Source organism: Azolla caroliniana, unplaced genomic scaffold (genome assembly GCF_043228905.1).
Source record: "Azolla caroliniana isolate FFs.n. ecotype wild unplaced genomic scaffold, voAzoCaro1.0.p SCAF_3, whole genome shotgun sequence".
Taxonomy (NCBI): domain Eukaryota; kingdom Viridiplantae; phylum Streptophyta; class Polypodiopsida; order Salviniales; family Salviniaceae; genus Azolla; species Azolla caroliniana.
In genome coordinates, this window is record NW_028230438.1 from 10,566,410 (window position 1) to 10,588,044 (window position 21,635).

Below are 21,635 nucleotides of genomic sequence, written 5' to 3' on the forward strand. Positions count from 1 at the left end.
ACAACGTTGAATCCCCTTGGGAGGGGGGGTGGAGCCATTCTAGGCACCACCCCCCACCCCGCAATGCTTCTCTATGCTTCTCTATACGATCTCTCATCATCATGCTCTTCATCATCCTCATCATGACCACCATGTCTATCTTTATCATTCATCATCCTTAACCCTAACCCTAAAACGTATAACACATTTTGGCGACCACTACGGCGACCCCCCTTTGGAAACGGAGTCAAAGAATGATACGCGGTGATGAAGGCCATAGCGAAGGCCATAGCGACATATTTGTGTGAGTACAGGAAATGACAATGCGATGAAAGAATTCATGAATGGAACGGTGTTTATGTAAGGTTGCGATTGGTGTCCATGTATGTGTTTCCGAATGCGGTTAGTGACAATGTGCGTGTTCGAAGCGTGGTGCAAGATGCACGGCTGGACAAACAGCGACGCAAAGAGAACCGGTGCAAGCACGACCGGTAAGAGAAGCCCACCAGGAGACTGCGGTGGAAAAGACGCAGTGTGTGGAGCGGAGGCCGGCAGGATGTGCTGAGAGTGCACGAGAGATGGTTCCAGACGAAGCAACGCAGAAAGAGTCGAAACCGGAATCGGAGCAAGAACCAGACTTGGTTCACATCGAATGGCCATAGAAGACGGAGAAGGAGATGCAAAAGCAGACCAGACATCGAGGACCAGAGACACCAGAAAGCCACGAGCAAACCCTAGGTCGAATACCGGACGAGACTAACAATGGCGACCATGGGGCAACATTGCCGGACAGAAGGCACACAGGCACCGGACATGGACGATAGGGAAGCCGGTATCACCGGATAGAAGCGGAAGAGCGGTCGACAGCACCAAGATAGATAGAGATGGAGGTGAAGCCGGAAAAGCTCCGACCGGAGAGCGACCGAAGAGCAGTTGGAGTGGCTGAATGGCGCCGGACCGAGCTACGACCGAAACAATGACAAAGAACAAACAGTCGCGGTGGGATATGCGTCCGAATAGAGGCGGCCAATCACAAAGCGATGGTGACAAACAGAGACTGACCGGAATGGGCCGGACAAATGAACAGAATGTCCGGGACCGAAGGGTCGTTGACATCAATACCAAAAGTGCTACGGAGATAGAGAAATAGACAGACGACCAGACACCGACAGAGACGGAAGAGCGACCTAAGAGCGGTCGTAGTGGCCGAACGGCGTCGGAATGGAGGTTGCCGGACAAGGACGACAGCAGCGGTCGGAGATGGCCACGACGGCCAAACAGTGGCCGAGGAGCGACCGCAGCATCTAGAATAGCCGAACAGTGGTCGGAGTGGCCAGACGGGCTGGACAAAGAACCGCCAAACAACGGCCGGAATGGGACGACGATCGGACAACGGATGGCCGGACAACAACCAGTGAATGAATAGAGAGACAGAGACCTCGGAAGAGCCGACAACCACCACAGGCGCAGACCTAACAGGAGGCCGACGGGATGCGTCAAAACAAAGGAAGAAATACGAAGAAAATAAGAAGAAACAGAAACAGAGAAGCAAGAAAGCGATAGGCATAGAAGAAGATGGAGAAATAGAAAGAGGAAGAAGAAAACAGGAAACGACAGGGAGTAGAAGGATGGGAAGCAACGGACAATGGACATAGCAGTGGTGAATGAAGAAGAGAAAGAAGAAGATGATGCAGTCTGAGAAACAGAAAGAAGAGACAGAAAGAAGAGAGAGAAAGGCATACACGGAAGAATAAGGAAGAACGGGAAGAAAGAATGAGGAAGAAGAAAGCAGGCGAGAAAGAAAGAAAGAAGTAGTAACAGAAATGGAAAAGAAGAGGGAAAGAAGAGAAGGAAAGAAGAAAGATGAGGGTATCAAACATAATTGTAAAAACCTGAGGGTATATAAGAAAATTTTAAAAAATCAAAGGGCACCTATGAAATTTTGAAATCTCATCCACCTAAAGAAATGGACGTGATCGACCATGACAACTCACAAAATCAACAAAGAATAACATACATGCACACAACATTTTTAAGGACCCGAAAGAGGATACCAAAGTTCGTAAGACGACAGAATGAGAATGTTCGTGTCGCGGAAAAGTCGCTGACCGATGGAGATGATCGAGTCAAGCGCTCCGATCGAGGGAGTCGATCGTTGAAAGGACCGATGGAAGTTCCGGTCGAAGAGATATCATCATCAAGGCATGTGGGATCGACGTGCAACGCACTTTCCCACGGGCGTGCCATATGTGTTACCCCGTACGAGTTGTACGGAGAGTCAAGTGTGATGAGCGAGGGTCGAATATTATCATGATGATGTTGTATATGTGTAGGGAACATAAATGTAATTGTGAGTTGATATGTATGTGAACACATGCACACGTGTGTGCATGTGGAGGGATACGATGAGGTGTGAGTGAGTGTCCAGTATGAATGCTCTATGGAGCTTACACCCCTTTGTATCTACCCCCTCTTGTACTATTTAACCCCCTTATGGGGAATGAATGAAGAATGAACCATTTTCTCTCCTAATCTCTCTCTTGTCATCCCACTTTCTCTCTCTCTCCCCCTCAACGTTGAATCCCCTTGGGAGGGGGGGTGGAGCCATTCTAGGCACCACCCCCCACCCCGCAATGCTTCTCTATGCTTCTCTATACGATCTCTCATCATCATGCTCTTCATCATCCTCATCATGACCACCATGTCTATCTTTATCATTCATCATCCTTAACCCTAACCCTAAAACCTATAACACATCACACAGGTCTTTGACATACCCGTGGATTCCGACATTACCAATACTATACGTGAGGACTTGAAGACTGACGCTTTCGCCCAAGCTATACTAGCACAAATTGACCCCTCTCGAGCGTCATGTTCACAATCACAATCACCAGGTACGGATTATCGGCAATTCAAATACTGTGATGGATTACTCTTCTTTAAAGAACTTTTGTATGTTCCTAATGGTTCTTGCCGCCTTCGAGTAGTACAAAATTGCCATGACACATATACAGCAGGACATTTTGGTAGTACTAAAACATTAGATTTAGTACAACGATCATTCTGGTGGCCCCGTATGCGACAATTTGTCGAAGATTTTGTTCGGACTTGCGATACATGCTGCAGAGCGAAAATGCCAAGACATCATCCATATGGTTTATTAGAACCATTACCAATTCCAAGCAAGCCATGGCAATCCATTGCTCTTGACTTCATTACAGATCTTCCAGTCTCTAAGGGATTCAGTGCGATTCTCACAGTGGTGGATCGATATACGAAGATGGCTCATTTCTTACCATGTACTAAAGAAATATCTAGTGAAGACACCGCCGAAATTGTCATGCGGGAAGTATGTCGGCATCATGGACTCCCTGATAATATCATCAGCGATCGTGGACCCCAGTTTGTGTCAAAATTCTGGAAGCACCTTTTTAAAATGCTGAAGGTCACTTGTAACCTCTCCTCCGGCTACCACCCACAAACCGACGGTCAAGCCGAACGAACAAATCAAACACTGGAGCAGTATCTGCGGTGCTTTCTCAACTATCATCAGAATGACTGGGCAGATATTCTTCAGTTCGCCGAATTTGCCTATAATAACGCTATCCACGCATCGACTAAAGTCACGCCATTCTACGCTTATACGGGATATCATCCCCGGTGGTGCGTCCTTGAAACCCCAGAAGTGTCCACAAATCCTTGCGCGGAGGATCGTTTGGAGCGGTTACGCAAGATACAAGCGGATTTATCTACTCAACTCCAGCAAGCTCAACAATCACACAAGGACTACGCAGATCGTCATCGACTTCCATCCAGTTTTAACATTGGAGATCGGGTGTGGCTGCTACGACGACACATCAAGACTACTCGCCCATGTGAGAAGTTGGATTATCGGCGATTAGGTCCTTTCCGTATTATCGGGAAGATTAATGATGTTGCTTTTCGTCTCGAGCTACCTCCGCAACTTCGGATACATCCGGTGTTTCATAGTTCTCTCCTCGAACCCTATCACGAGAGCACTATCCCAGGACGTACTATACAACCACCACCTCCTATCGAGCTCGAAGATGGACCTGAATATGAGGTCGCTGCCATCCTCGATTCCAAGATTGTTCGCAACAAGCTCTACTATCTAGTCGATTGGCTAGGATATAGTCCCAGCGAGCGTACTTGGGAACCGATCGAGAATGTGACCAATGCTCGTGCTCTTCTAGAAGACTTCCATCGACGATATCCCGAGAAACCGGGTCCTCAATCCAAAACGACTCGTGGAACTCGTCGTTTTAAAGGGGGGATAGTGTCATAACTAGACTCGAACCCATAACCTTTTGTTACACGGGTCGAGACTTTACCATTAGGTTATGAATTGTAATTTGAAGGATATTATTTTCATTTAGGTTTTATTGGGAAATTGATGTATATTCCAGATTTCTCTGGAACATTCTAGAAACTTCAGGAGTATTCCTGAAGACACTATAAAAGGAGGCGCAAGGCATTAGTTCGAACCAAATCGGTTCAACGCCAGTCTTAAGCCTTTTAACTACTGTTGTATATCTTCCTTCATATAATACATATATCTTTCGCATCATCTCTCTCTCTCTCTCTCTCTCTCTCTCTCTCACTCACTCATTCCTTCTCTCAAAGTTCGACACCTCTCATAGTACTAATCCTTCTCTGTCTTAGTACTATTCCCCAACAATAGTACTAATCCTTCTTTTAGTACTAATTCCTTCTCTGCCTTAATAGAGTTCCTGACAGACGTGAAGACGGCTTTCCTTCACGGCGACCTCGAAGAGGAGATCTACATGCAGCAACCGGAAGGATTCGTGGAGAAAGGGAAGGAGCACCTAGTATACCGGTTGAAGAAGAGCCTGTACGGACTGAAGCGGGCTCCCCGACAATGGTACCGGAAGTTCGACTCCTTCATGACCAATCAAGGGTACCACAAGACACAGGCCGATCACTGCGTGTTTGTGAAGAAGTTCGAAGGAGGCGACTTCTTGATACTCCTTCTGTACGTGGACGACATGTTGATAGTCGGACGGGACCAAGCCAAAATACGGATGCTAAAGAAGGCTCTCAACCAGACCTTCTCAATGAAAGACTTGGGTCCAGCAAGACATATGCTGGGAATGCATATCATCCGGAACCGGTCAATGAAGCAATTGTGGCTGTCACAGGAGAAGTACGTGACAATGGTGCTTCAGCGGTTCAACATGTCAGATGCGAAACCGGTCGGATCGACACTTCCGGCAAACTGCAAGTTATCCGGTAAGCAAAGCCCGAAGACGAAAGTAGAGAAGGCTGATATGATGAAGGTTCCATATGCCTCTGCCGTCGGGAGCCTAATGTACGCAATGGTGTGTACCCTACCGGATATAGGATACGCAGTCGGAGTGGTGAGCCGGTTTATGAGCAATCCCGGCAAGGAGCACTGGAACGCGGTCAAATGGATACTCCGGTACTTGAAGGGTACTACCAATATGTGTCTCCGATTTGGCTTCGGAAAACCTCAACTTGACGGTTTCACCGATTCGGACATGTCGGCTAATGTGGATACCAGCCGGTCTACATTCGGGTATGTAATGACATATGCAGGGGGAGCTGTATCATGGCAGTCGAGGTTGCAAAAGACGGTTGCATTGTCAACCACGGAGGCGGAGTACATGGCGGCTGTGGAAGCCGGCAAGGAAATATTATGGATGAAGGAATTCATCGGAGAGCTCGGTATCCGGCAAGATGAATACCGGCTCTATTGCGATAGTCAAAGTGCCATCCACCTTTCTAAGAATGCGGCCTACCATTCCCGGACGAAGCATATCCAGCGAAGGTATCACTGGATCCGGGAAAGAGTAGATGACCAGGAGTTCGCGCTGACAAAGATCCACACGGCCGAGAACGGGTCAGATATGTTGACCAAAGTGTTGATACCCGACAAGCTGGATGCATGCCGGAGGCGGATCGGACTAGTAAGACACCCCATGCCGGAGTGAAGGGGGAGTTTGCTCATCAGCACTGCTCTTCTCCCTTCCCATCCGGAGGGACCTGAGAACCGGATGAGGAGTACCCGGCTATGGAGAGCCGGATGGTGCAGACCCGGTGAGAGCCGAATGAGGATTACTCGGCTACGAAGAGCCGGATGGTGTAGACCCGATGAGAACCGGATGAGGATTACCCGGCTACGGAGAGCCGGATGGTGCAGACCCGATGAGAACCGGATGAGGTTTACCTGGCTACGGAGAGCCGGATGGTGCAGACCCAGTGAGAACCGGATGAGGAGTACCTGGCTACAGAGAGCCGGATGGTGAAGACCCGGTGAGGAGTGCTCACCGAATGAAGAGACATATTCGTAAATATGTTTCTGAGAGTCCATCGTGGCTATATTTGTAAATAGCCGAAAAGTCATATTAGTATAAATATGACTTAGGGCAAACTTTTATGTAGAGGGTTGTCATTCTTGTTGGCACAAGAGATCAGAGTGCGTAACTGTGTATAGAGAGAGAGAGAGAGGAAGAGGTCGTTGCCTCTGTTGTAACTGCCGCCTGTGGCGAAGATAGAAAGCTCGAGGTTGTTGCCTCGGTGCTTTACTGTTGTACACTGTAACATAGTGATAGTTTGCAACCTGTGGGCTGCCGTGGTTTTTTCCCTAGTTTGGGTTTTCCACATAAACATCCTGTGTACTCTTCTCTTCACTGTGTCGTGCATTCATTCATGTTTTTTTGTGTATGATTCTAAGATCGGTTGTGGCCGAGCGTTGCGCGTAGGGGGCGTTTAGTTCCCGTCACAGTCTACGCACTGGGTTACACTGCGTACTTTGCACCGAATGTTGAGCTTGTCTCTCAACAACTCATTGTCCATCAGGTTTTCATATTCTGGCATTTTCGCCTTGCCTTTGTTCAGGTTCGGACTCGGCCGAGATGTGCTTCGATCGCGCAACAACTCTTGTGGTCCACTCAACCTTGTCGTATGGGGGTTGTCTTCGTACGTATGTTCGAGTCGATCTTGTTCTTGTCTCTTGTTTGTCAAATTCTGAGTCGACTGGAGTAGAAATCAGAGTCATCTCAGGATCATACCAAGATGCCAATTCGTCGAAAATGATGTCTCGACTCACTCGAGCTTTTCGGGTAGATGGGTTGTAGCATTTGTACCCCTTCTGTTCGAGCGAGTACCCTATGAGGATACATTTCTCCGACTTGGGGTCTAGATTTTGTCGCGTCTCGTCGGGAATATGCACATAGGCGATTGAGCCAAAAATATGGACATGTGATAAATCCGGCTTCTTTCCAAAAAACCTCTCATGAGGGGTTGCGTCGTGTACCCCAGAGGTTGTACATCTGTTCATGAGATATACAGCTATGTTTGCCGCTTCTGCCCAGTACGATTTCGGTAGGTTCTTCTCATTCATCATTGCCCGTGCAACCTCTACTATGTGCCAATTCTTCCGTTCAGCTACACCATTTTGCTGAGGTGTATTTCGACACAAGAATTCTCGTTGTATTCCTTCCCTTCGAAGATATGCCGAAAACTCGTCCAAGAAATTTTCTTTGCCTTCATCTGATCGAAGGCAGCGTACATGTAGGCCAGTGGCTTTCTCGAGTTCATTCTTAAACCTTTGGAAGTGTCCGAACACTTCGCTCTTCTGTCTCATTGGGTAGATCCAAGTGTGCCTAGAGAAGTCATCGATGAACGTGACATAGTAGCGGCAACCTCCGAATGTTGCGGTCTGGGCTGGTTCCCACACATCTGAATGTACTACATCTAGGATCCCTTTACTCACATTCCTCTCTTTCGAGAATGGATGTCAGCATTGTTTTCCAATTTGGCACACCTTGCATACGCTTGTAATCTCCTTCTCGGTAAAGTTCAGGAGTCCGATTACGACTCCTTTCAATTGCATGTTCTGGAGCTTCTGGAGATTAATGTGGCCAATTCGCTTGTGCCATAGTTTCAAGTCAGTTTCAACTTTAAGGCCTTTCGTGAACATACCGATTTCACCTCTTCTGATTCGAGGATGAACATTCAGCCTTCTCAGCGACCATGCGCTATGATTTGATCATCCTTTTCGATGAAGCACCCTTCATTATTGAATCGTACTCGCATACCTTGTTGGATAATCTAGCCGACCGAGACCGGATTTTTCGTGATGGTAGGGACATGCAAGACGTTCTTGAGGTAGGTTTGTTTGCCGTCATTTCCGAATGGAACATTTCTGACATGTCGAATTGGGTGAGTCGTATCATCTCAGGTTTCGACATAGCCGGATCGATCAAGCTTTCGTAAATCTCGAAACCAATCTTCATGGGATGTCGTGTGATTGGATGCTCCCGAGTCGACAAACCATATGCTATCTGAAGAAGAGGTGCTAATTGGGGTCGGTGCCGACATCGAATGTGCTTCATGCCTCATTACGAACATCCCGCCAAGATTGTCGTAGTCGGAATTCGAAGCGTAGTTTGTGAGTTGTTGGCTAGTCGAAGTCGAGTCTCGTATCTTTTTTCGGCACTCCTCTTCATAGTGGTCGTGTTTTCCACAGTACCCTCATTCGATCGGGTTGTTACGATTGCTCGGTCCGACGGGGTGGATCCCCCTTCTACCAAACTCTCTGGGATGGTTCCTGTCCTCTTGCCATTGGTGGGAGTTACTCTCTTGGGTCAGCTAATCGTGTCAGCCTCGTTCAAACCGACCTCTATTTCCACAACCAAATCCTCTTCTATCATCCTACTGTGAGTAGAGCATCTAACCATTAGGCGCATTGTTCCTTTGTCGAACGTCCTTTTCTTCAACCAACAGAATCGATTGAAGGTCGAAAGAGGGAGCGTTCTCCCTTGCAAGAATGGCCGATCTGATCGTGCTAAATCGAGGTGCCAAGCTGCCGAGGCATATTTGCACCATTTCTTCATCATCAATGACGGCATTAATCGAACCGAGGGCATCCACAACTCCTTGATCTTCAAGGTATAGCCGATGATCGACATGTCCTTCTATTGCACGTTGTTTGGCTCCTGTTGAAGTTTGAGCTTTCGTGCAACCATATTGGCCGCAAAAATCTTCTTGAGATTTCCCCAAACTTCTTTTGGCGTCTTCAAATCTCGAATATAACCGACCATGTGGTCATGAACGCATGACGCAAGGCAGTACACCACATGGCTCGTGGCCTGCTCCCATGCCAGGTAGTCGGCGTGTGTCTGGTTGAGTTGCATTTCGTGAGCTCCTTCGATGTAGCTCTAGTAACCTTGTCCGACAAGGTACTGATGCATCTTGTACTCCCAAGATGTGAAGTTTGTTTCTATCGAGCTTCTCGGTGGGAAGAGTGCTTCCCATCTGGGTGTTCATTCTGGAACTTCTTCTACCCTTGATGCGAGCTTGACCACAACACACGTACAGGTGATGGGCTTGGATCAAGCTACCACATACTCTGCTACCACATAAAGAATCAAGAGTAATTCTGTGCAACGAAAGGACTCTGTGTGTGTGTGTGTGTGTGTGTGTATGTGCACGTGAGACAAGAGAGAGAATGAGAGAGAGAGAGAGAGAGAGCTCTAGACAGGAAACTGTATATTACATCCAACAATAACTAAGTTACAAAAGGTTGGTTTAAATACCAACTAGTCTAGGGCAAATGCCCTTTCTACTAATTACAAAAAATGTCTTAGTATGTTGTCCACCAATTAGTGTGAACACTATTCCTATGGAAGTTGAGTTCGATTCTCAACAGAGTCTTATCCTCGTCAAAAGATATAAGGGAATATTTTGGTCTACTATCAAGAAAGAGAAGAGCGACTACCTTGTGAGACAAAGTTCGACGGTTCAACAACGCATGCAACCATTTTGTAACTCTTTCATGAAATAATTATAAATTTCTTACATTCCCTCAATTATCATTTTACATCCTATCTTCTTGATCTCTATTTTACTCTATCTATTAGAGACATGAACTAATGTAAGCACTAGATAAGGATAGAATATAGATAGATAGATAGAAAGGAGAGAGAGAAAGAAGGGTGTCGATCCACCCGACCACCCCCAAACGAAGGGATCGAGACGAACTCAAGCCTCGATCGGTGTCCCATACCACCGTCGTGGCGTCGAGTCGTACCTGGTGCTGGCGCGCTTGCTACAAGAATTGACCCACCACAAGACAGAGTCTCGACGTAGTCAACAAGATGATCAAATGAGGGTAGCTAGGCCTCTTATTTATAGCGATACCCAAGGCCCCAAGGCAAGTTCACACTTGGCCTAATGGGTTGTCTCAATCCCAAGGATTAAAAGTAATCCTCCCCTTCTTTACACTCTCGATTAACCCTCACACTTATCCACATGTATAGAGTACTACGGTAAATTCTCACCATTGGATATTATATGGTCATGCCCCCTCTTTAAAACATTGCACTCTTGCAATGGAAAGTTAGGGAAGTTAGTTCTGAGAGTATTTTCGTGTTCCCATGTGGCATCTTTTATTGATTTATCCATCCATTTTATTTTAAATTCTCGAATTTCTTTAGTACGTAATGTTTTTGTTTTAACATTGAGAATTCTTTCTGGTACATGTGCTTTAGAAGATAATTCTTTAGAAGTAACCAAAGTTTCAGTTGTAACTGTATTGCCGCCAGAACCTAGAAGTTCTTTTAGACGACTCACATGAAAAACTAGATGAATTTCAACACCTTCGGGAAGAGCGAGACGATTGGCTGATGACCCAATGCATTTGAGGATTGTAAAAGGTCCACAAAACCGTGGGGCTAACTCCAAAACTGGTAGATAACATTCCCATTTTGTTGGTTTTGCACCAACGTATGCTCAAAGCATGTCGTCAATAATTTGATTTACTCGTTCTGTTTGTCCATCGGATTGAGGATGATCCGTGGAGCTCATGCTCAACGTAGTTTCTAACTTCTTAAAGACTTGCCTCTAGAAGTCACTAGTAAACTTTGCATCTCGATCACTCACAATATCCATCGGTAACCCATAAAAACAAAATAACTCGTTAACGAATTAGTAAGCCAATTCAGGAGTTGTTACCGTGGGTTTAGTAGCAATAAATCTGGCCATTTTAGTTAGTCTACCAACCACAACCCAGATGGCATCATGACCTTTTTGGGTGCGAGGAAGGCTAACAATAAAATCCATGGATATACTTTCCCCCTTATTATTGGGAATGTCCAAGGGATGTAAAAGTCCTGCGGCTTTAAGTCGCTCGGCTTTGTTAACCTGACATTGGTGACATTTAGTCACATAGCTATGTATGTCAGGACGCATCTTAGGCCAATAAAATTGAGTGGAGATGAGAACGAGTGTACGATGTATTCCAGGGTGCCCTGTTGAGGGTGCATCATGGCATTCAAAAAGAATTCTCTTTTTGACCTCGGGCAAATCTGGAACACAAACCTTCCCATTACGGTAGACCAGACCGTTAGCAATGTGGAAGTATTCCTTCGAGGATGTGGTGGTGTCTATTCCAGACTCAACTCTTGCCCAGTATTTTGCAAAATAACTGTCATCAGGATACTTTCCTCGAAGGTGATCATAAAGACGTGATGATATTTCAGTGAAGCTAAGTTGGTTAACTTCACGGATGCGACTTAGTGCATCAGCGACAATGTTCATGGAACCTTTACGATATCATATGGAAAAATCAAAGTCCTGGATGAGATCAACCCATCGTGCCTTACGACCTTTCAGGTCTTGTTGGTCACAAAAATATTTCAAGGACTCGTGGTCCGTAGTTACCACAAAGCGATTTCCATAAAGATAATGGTGCCATGTTTTGAGCGCATGTATAACTACAAATAATTCATTTTCTTGAACGGTATACCGACATTGAGCAAAATCAAGTTTCTTACTCTTGAATGCTATTTATTGGTTTACCATCTTGATATAAGACAACACCTATAGCATAATCGCTTGCATCGGTTTCAAGCTCAAAAGGTTTTGAAGGATCAGGTAAAAGAAGTGAAGGAGCCTTGCACACCAAGTCCTTGAGTTCCTTAAAAGCGAGGTCTAGTGTAGCATTCCAGACAATAGGTTTTGTAGACTTAAGCGTTTGACCTTTTAGAAGATTAGTAAACAGCATCGTCAATTAGGAGTAATTACGAAGGGATTTTCGCAAAAACCCGACAAAACCAAGGAATGATAGAACTTCTCGAATATTCCGAAGAGTAGGCCAAAGCTTGATTTTCTCGATGCGGTTATGAGATGTCCAAGATAAGTAATTGATTTCTTGAAGAACTCACATTTTGAGATCTTCGCATGGAACTGTTTGTCACGCAATGTTTGTAAAACAAAGTGGACATGTTTAGCCTGTTCTTGTAATGTACGGCTATAAACTAAAATATCATCCAAGAAAATAACGACAAATTTTCCAAGTTGTTCTCGGAAAATGTCATTCATTTCTTGTTGAAATGTAGCCGAACCATTGGTCAAACCAAAAGGCATATAACCAAAAACTCATAATGCCCATAGCGCATACGAAATGTCGTTTTAGGAACATCGTCCTCACTTATACGAAATTGATGGTAGCCAATATGGAGATCAAGTTTCATAAAATACCAAGCTCCCTAGAGACTGTCAATTAGATCGTCGGCCTGGGGCAATAGATACGAATTCTTGATCGTCACTTTATTTAAGCGTCGGTAATTAATACACATATGCCATGTGCCCTCTTTCTTTTTAACCAAGAGAACTGGTGCACCCCATGGATATTTACTATAACGTATATAACCCATTCGTAAATAGTCTTTGAGTTGCTTAGATACCTCATCCTCTTCGAATCGATTTAAGCAATAAGGAGGTATACTTACTGGTGCAATGCCAGGTACAATATCCATACGATGGTCTATATTACATTTAGGGGGTAACCCATCTCGTAGTTCACTCGGAAAAACATCACGAAAATCATTTAAGATTTCATCAAGTTGTTGTTGTTCAAAATATGTTAATTGAACCGAGACAATATCGATATTGTAAACGTGAATGTCTGGTTCAAGTACACAATAAAATAGAGTAGAACAAGACAACTTGGATATTGATGGAGAGGAAACAATCGAGAGGGATTGTTTTTTTACACATTGAATAAAATGAGTACAGTCATCCAGTACAAATGTAATTGAATGATGAACCCAATCAATAGATAAAGAAGAGTTTTTATTATAGAACCAGGGATAAGCCAGTATTACATCAGTGGTACAAAGATTCATTACATGGAAGTCTACTTCCTCTATATAAGTGTCAATAGAAATTCCTAATGAATGAATCGCCCCGTTGATGTATTGTACTCTTCCATCAACCAAGTGCATTGTATAGGTGTGATCACTTACGGTGGGTTGGATTCCCCATATCTGAACCAAACGATCATTCACAAAGTTGTGTGAGCTTCCCGAATCAAACAAAAAATGTACAAGAGATCAATTGATATACCCATTTGCACGTAGTAAATCATTGGGACCCAATACATAGTGAGGGAAAGAACATTGACAATTACTTAAATGATGTGTATAGACCTGAAGGACATTAGGAATCTAACCTTTATGGTCTACAACTTTAGCGTTGCTGTCGTGCTCTTTCCGTTGGAGCTTTCGACATTGCTCTTTTGTATGACCCTTCTTTTTGCAAAATACGCAAAAAGGATGTTGTCGCTTACAATCGTGATCCATGAATTCGTTGGGTGTCTTGCGTTTCCCAGCAAATTGCGACTACTTAGTCCCGGGCGCTTTGTTGGGTTTGTTGTGGTCCTTCTTCGAAGTGCGTTGATAGCGAAGAACTATTTCAACGGCCTCTTCGAAGGATTTTGGATCCTTATCGTGCACTATCCAGTGATAGTCCAAATTGGGGATGCCATTGACAAAACAAGCTATTAACCAATTGTCCCCTTCTAGACCCGACTTTTGGATTTGGGTTCTAGCATGGTGAACATAGTCTTCTAGCTAGGAAAACTTCCTGCTAGAGAGGTTCATTAAAGCTTGTGCTGCCTCGGTTCGAGAGGGAGGTTGCAAAAATTGGCCCTTGAAAACTGTGACAAAATTTGTCCAGGTATCGGGCTATTTCCCCAAAGTACGGAGCCCACGCCACCAAGCGGCGGGCTTACCCCCTAGTTCTTTTCCGACATATGCAATCTTCGTACTATCTGGCATGGGATAGAGCTCAAAATGAGATGCCCATCGGCCCAGCCACGTGCAGATTGCTTCTTTGGTTCTTTCCTTTTTTTCTCCCGTAAATGGCTTAACGACAAACGATCGTTCACCTTGTCGCTCATCAGGTCTATTAGTCTCACGTTGTAAACTAATGACACGTGCCTCGAGAGCACTTTGAGATTGCCGAAGTTCGGTCATCTGTTGAGTGGTGAAACTAAGGTATTGGGACATCTCAATGGACATTTGTTCAAGAGGATTTCAATGTCCAAGAGGATTTCCTTGAGTTCCTTCCACTTGAGCGGATGACATTGGGTTGTTATTTTGAGCCATTGATTGGTTATTTCTGGCAAAGAAATAGGATAACGTCAAACAAATAGTCATAACATCATGTCATGATGTAAACATATCATGGGCAAAAATTAATCGATATCATGATCTCACATCAATACTCTACAGTGCGCTTCGTGGAGGACTGCTCCCTTTTCATCGCTTCGGCCCGCTCATCTCCACACTCCGTCTGCTCCCTTTTGGTACAGGGTGTCTTGTAACAAGCAAAAATGCCTACTTTGTACCGCTAGATGTTTCCTCTCATCCCAGCATAGCTCCTCCGGTGGTAGTCCGGTACTCAGGAACCGGTGCATGTCCGTCATCCACTTATCCTTGATAGTTATCGATTCGTCCATTATTGCCTACACGGTAATTTTAAATAACTATGCATCCATAAACTTGTCTTGGACGCCATCACCGGACTCCCTTGATTCCAACCTGCTCAAGTAATCGATCACAGCATGTTGCACTCCGGGTCGATGGTAGATATCAAATTCAAACTCCTGCAACAACAGGGTCCATCTGGCTAACTTTCCAATAAGGGATGCTTTCGACACCAAATACACCAATGTTGAGTGGTCAACATGGAAGGAAAACTTCCGGCCCAATAGGTAGTGTCGGTATTTTGTCACACTGTATACCATTCCTAAAGCGTCCTGTTCCGTCGACGAATAATTTCGTTCTGTCTTGGAGAGCTTCTGACTTGCATAGTATACCAGTCAGTATCATTTCGACTCCGTAAGTTGCATCAACACGTTGTTGATGGCCACGTCCGACACGTCCACAAATACATGAAAATCTTTTGACCAGTCGGGTGGTTGTATCACCGAAACTTGGGATAACATTACCTTGAGCACCTGATAAGCTTTGTCCTCCTGCTCCGTCCATTGAAACGATAGTTTGTGTACCGCAACATGCAATAGTGTTTGCGAAATCCGCCAAATATTTGAGCATCCGGCTATGCCACCAGATCTGTCCGAGAAATTTACTTAGTGCTTTTGCATTAGTTGGTGTCGGGGCTTGTAGGATTTCCTTGACTTTTTCCGGATCAACCGCAATTCCTATTGGGAAAATAAGTCCTCCAGATGGGAAGAAGAGTACGAGCCGAGGCCGAAATCAAAAATCGATTATATAACCGATTTGGGAGACTATATTTGTAAATAGTCTAAATGTGACCCATGTGGGCTATATTTGTAAATAGCCAGAAAGTTGTATAAGTATAAATACAACTAGGGCAAACTTTATATGTAGATGGATCATCATTGTTGTATAGTTACACTTCGGTAGTTGCCTTTGTAACTAAGAGTCAGAGTCAGAGTCAGAGAGTGAGTAACTCTACAATCATCATTTGACGAAGACGACCTCAGGGTTGCTGCCTACAAGTCTCCTTGCATTCCTCCCTCATTATAGTGATTTGGTTTGGACTTTGTGGACTCCACGTGGTTTTTCCCATTCGGGTTTTCCATGTTAAATCTTGTCTCTCTATACTTGTGTTTTTTTGCCCTCTAGTTTTTCTCTTTGAGCACTATCTTTCTTGATCTTTGCACTCGAATACATATACGAGCAACCGGTTGTGGCCGATTTCGATCCTAACAAAGTGGTATCCGAGCGATGGACGAACATTTCGGTGGAATGTTCAAGTTAACCGGCTCCAACTACTCAGTGTGGAAGTCGAAGATGCGGGATATGCTCGTGTGGAAAGACTTGTGGTTGCCGGTGTAGTACGGAAAGATGAAGCCAGACAAGATCGATGCATCGACTTGGAAGCCATGCATCTGAAGTTGGATGCATATATAAGGTGTTTTATAGACATGAGTCTATACAAGAACTTTGATAAAGAGACGAGTGATGACGTCCTTTGGAAGAAGATTGACATGATGTTCGAAAACAAGAACGTTGTGAACAGAGTCTCAATTTTCAGAAAAATCATGAGTCTCCGGTATTAGCAATGGGCACGATTTTGACTCAAACCGAACCGAACCGTTAAGCCATGGGTTTAATGGTTTATTGGTTCCAAAAACTTTTAATGGTTTGGATTCTCAATAAACAGTTCAGTTTCAGTTTGGTTCGGTTTTAAAACTCGAGTTTATAGGTTTACAGGTTTGGTTTAAAGGTTTATAGATTTTTGGTTAACCTTTTTTTCTTAACCTTAATAGTTTATTGATGTAATGGTTTTTTATTGATTTAATAAATTTAACTTAAATGCTTATTTAATTTAATGTATTTTTGTTTCTTTAGATGTTTAACTAGTTTGACTTAAGTGGTTAGGTTTAATTTTTTTATTAAATGGTTCGGTTTGGTTTTAACTTTTCCGTAAACGGTTTGGTTAAAAATGGTTTAGTTTTAACTTTTTCTTAAATGGTTTGGTTTAAATATTGAGAGTTCATAAACGGTTTGGTTTTGTTTTGTTTTCCCTAAACGGTTTGGTTTCTTTGCCTTGAAACCGAACCGAACCAAAACTGAACCGTGCCCATTGTTATCCAATATCAAGAAAGCTCCATCTTCAATGTATGCTTCATGGCTAAGTTCATCATAATGTATCCATCTCTTCATGCTCCAAGTGCATGTTTTATCCTTGATATATCGTCATTAATCCATCTCATGGTTCAAAACATCGGTGGCTCACCTCACTCATTACCCTTCTTGTCCTATAAGTTTGTGCTTGAGTACCTTAGGTCTTGGGGTCTTGGTGTCTATGACCCAATTGGAGTATGGGAAATGGCCTTGTGGAGCATCAACAAGTGTATAGGGTGAAAGGAGAATTGGCTTGGCAAATTTCTCAATTGATCTCTATAGACACCTTGTCCTTTGAGGATGTATAAATTACCTTTCCTTTTGCTTTATGTCAGCCAATCTCACATCATCTTAGAGGGTTTACCTTGCCCAAAATATTCTCAGCATTGTAGTAGGGACAACAAGGGATTTCCTTATTGTCGCGTAATTTTTTAATATGTACAATACTTTTTGGAGAGAGAGAGAGAGAGAGAGAGAGAGAGATTTAAATATCATCCCTGTTGTTACGGGCATGACCATATAATATCCCGTGGTAAGAATTTACCGTAGTATTCTAACCCACCGTAAGTGGTCAGATATGGGGAATCCAACCCACCGTAAGTGATCACACCTACACGGTGCACTTGGCTGATGGAAGAGTACAATACATCAACGGGGCGATTCATTCATTAGGAATTTCTATTGATACTTATATAGAGGAAGTAGACTTCCATGTAATGAATCTTTGTACCACCGATGTAATACTGGGTTATCCCTGGTTTTATAATAAAAACTCTTCTTTATTTATTGATTGGGTTCGTCATTCCATTTCTTTTGTACTGAACGATTGTACGCATTTTATTCAATGTGTAAAAAAACAATCCCTCTCGATTGTTTCCTCGTGTCCATCAATATCCGAGTTGTCTTGTTCTACGTTATTTTATTGTGTACTTGATCCGGACATTCACGTTTACAATATCGATAATGTCCCGATTCAATTAACATATTTTGAACAACAACAACTTGATGAAATCTTAAATGATTTTCATGATGTTTTTCCAAGTGAACTACCTGATGGGTTACCTCCTAAACGTAATATAGACCATCGTATAGATATTGTACCTGGTGTTGCACCAATAAGTATACCTCCGTATCGCTTAAGTCGATCCGAAGAAGATGAGGTATCTAAGCAACTCAAGGACTATTTACGAATGGGTTATATACGTTATAGTAAATCTCCATGGGGTGCACCAGTTCTCTTGGTTAAAAAGAAAGAGGGCACATGGCGTATGTGTATTAATTACCGACGCTTGAATAAAGTGACGATCAAGAATTCGTATCCATTGCCCCGGGCTGACGATCTAATTGACCGTCTCCAGGGAGCTCGGTATTTTACGAAACTTGATCTCCGTACTGGCTACCATCAAATACGAATAAGTGAGGACGATGTTCCTAAAACGGCATTTCGTACGCGCTATGGCCATTACGAGTTTTTGGTTATGCCTTTTGGTTTGACCAATGCTCCGGCTACTTTTCAACAAGAAATGAATGACCATTTCCGAGAACAACTTGGAAAATTTGTCGTTATTTTCTTGGATGATATTTTAGTTTATAGCCGTACATTACAAGAACATGCTAGACATGTCCGCTTTGTTTTACAAACATTGCGTGACAAACAGTTTTATGCGAAGATCTCAAAATGTGAGTTCTTCAAGAAATCAATTACTTATCTAGGACATCTCATAACCGAACGAGGAGTTGAAATTGATCCTTCTCGCATTGAGAAAATCAAGCTTTGGCCCACTCTTCGGAATATTCGAGAAGTTCGATCATTCCTTGGTTTTGTGGGGTTTTTGCGAAAGTCTCTTCGTAATTACTCCCAATTGACGATGTCGTTTACTGATCTTTTAAAAGGTCAAACGCGTAAGTCTACAAAACCTATTGTGTGGAATGCTACACTAGACCTTGCATTTAAGGAACTCAAGGACCTAGTTTGCAAGGCTCCTTCACTTCTTTTACCTGATCCTTCAAAACCTTTTGAGGTTGAAACCGATGCAAGCGATTATGCTATTGGTGCTATCTTGTATCAAGATGGTAAACCAATAGCATTCGAGAGTAAGAAACTTGATTCTGCTCAATGTCGGTATACCGTTCAAGAAAAGGAATTATTTGCAGTTATACATGCGCTCAAAACATGGCGCCATTATCTTTATGGAAATCACTTTGTGGTAACTACGGACCACGAGTCCTTGAAATATTTTTGTGACCAACAAGACCTGAAAGGTCGTAAGGCACGATGGGCTGATCTCATCCAGGACTTTGATTTTTCCATACGATATCGTAAAGGTTCCATGAACATTGTCGCTGATGCACTAAGTCGCATCCGTGAAGTTAACACGCTTAGCTTCACTGAAATATCATCAGATCTTTATGATCACCTTCGAGGAAAGTATCCTGATGACAGTTATTTCGCAAAATACTGGGCTAGAGTTGAGTCTGGAACAGACACCACCACATCCTTGAAGGAATACTTCCACATTGCTAACGGTTTGCTCTACCGTAATGGGAAGGTTTGTGTTCCACATTTACCCGAGGTCAAAAAGAGGATTCTTTTTGAATGCCATGATGCACCCTCAGTAGGGCACCCTGGAATACATCGTACACTCGTTCTCATCTCCACTCAATTTTATTGGCCTAAGATGCGTCCTGACATACATAGCTATGTGACTAAATGTCACCAGTGTCAGGTTAACAAAGCTGAGCGACTTAAAGCCGCAGGACTTTTACATCCCTTGGACATTCCCAATAATAAGTGGGAAAGTATATCCATGGATTTTATTGTTAGCCTTCCTCGCACCCAAAAAGGTCATGATGCCATCTGGGTTGTCGTTGATCGACTAACTAAAATGGCCAGATTTATTGCTACTAAAACCACGGTAACAGCTCCTGAATTGGCTTACCAATTTGTTGACGAATTGTTTCGTTTTTATGGGTTACCGATGGATATCGTGAGTGATCGAGATCCAAAGTTTACTAGTGACTTCTGGACACAAGTCTTTAAGAAGTTAGAAACTACGTTGAGCATGAGCTCCACGGATCATCCTCAATCCGATGGACAGACAGAACGAGTAAATCAAATTATTGAGGACATGCTTCGAGCATACGTTGGTGCAAAACCAACAAAATGGGAACGTTATCTCCCAATTTTGGAGTTTGCTTATAACAGCTCCAAGCATACGTCGACGGGATATAGTCCTTTTATGTTGATGTATGGTTTTCAGCCACGAGCCCCGATTGATGTTAATATACATCATGATGAGTTGCGAAGTACGCAAAACTTTCTTCGGGATATGCAAGATATGTTGCATATTGCACGAGATAATATAAAAACAGCTCAAGATAGAGCGCGTTTTTATGCCGATCATCATAGGCAACCTCGTGTATTCACCCCTGGACAGAAGGTATTTTTACGTGTACCTCACAATTCTAAGACATTGTCTACGGGTAACTGCGCTAAGTTAGCCCCACGGTTTTGTGGACCTTTTACAGTCCTCAAACGCATTGGGTCATCAGCCTATCGTCTCGCTCTTCCCGATGGTGTCGGAATTCATCCAGTCTTTCATGTGAGTCGTCTAAAAGAACTTCTAGGTTCTGGCGACAATACAGTTACGACTGAAACTCTGGTTACTTCTGAAGAATTATCTTCTAAACCACATGTACCAGAAAGAATTCTCGATGTTAAAACAAAAAAATTACGTACTAAAGAAATCCAAGAATTCAAAATAAAATGGATGGATAAATCAATAAAAGATGCCACATGGGAACGCGAAAATACTCTTAGAACTAACTTCCCTAACTTTCCATTGCAAGAGTGCAATGTTTTAAAGAGGGGGAGTATGTTACGGGCATGACCATATAATATCCCGTGGTAAGAATTTACCGTAGTATTCTATACACGTGGATAAGTGTGAGGGTTAAATGAGAGTGTAAAGAAGGGGAGGATTACTTTTAATCCTCGGGATTGAGACAACCCATTAGGTCAAGTGTGAACTTGCCTGGGGGCCTTGGGTATCGCTATAAATAAGAGGCCTAGCTACCCTCATTTGATCATCTTTTGACTACATTGAGACTCTGCTCGTGTGGTGGGTCAACTCTTGTAGCGAGCGCGCCAGCACCAGGTACGACTCGACGCCACGGCGGTGGTATGGGACGCCGATCGAGGCTCGAGTCCGTCTCGATCCCTTCGCTCGGGGGTGGTCGGGTGGATCGACACCCTTCTTTCTCTTTCTCCTTTCTATCTATCTTTTCATTATCCTTATCTTAAGCTTACGTTAGTACCAAGATCTATAATACCTGTGGTCCAAATATGACAAATGGGCTCATAAGTAAAACATTTTCATGTACTATGTGTGAGGTTGAGTAGTAACTCTTGATGTTCCAGAGTCACGAACTCATTCAAGGAAAATTACGTATTTTTGATGGCGAGTCTCGTCACATGTGCCCCAACACCATGTGTCACTAGAGAGAGAGAAAGAGAGAGAGAGATTCAATCACACCCCTGCCTTCTCGAGCACCTGCACCTGTCTGAAGTTATTCTAATGAGAGGGTCTAAAATACATGGCACAATATCGGATGTGTAATACGATGGGTGGGTGGGTTGGGTTGCCTTTGGTGATGGCTTTAAAACGAAGCCACCTTTCGGATGGC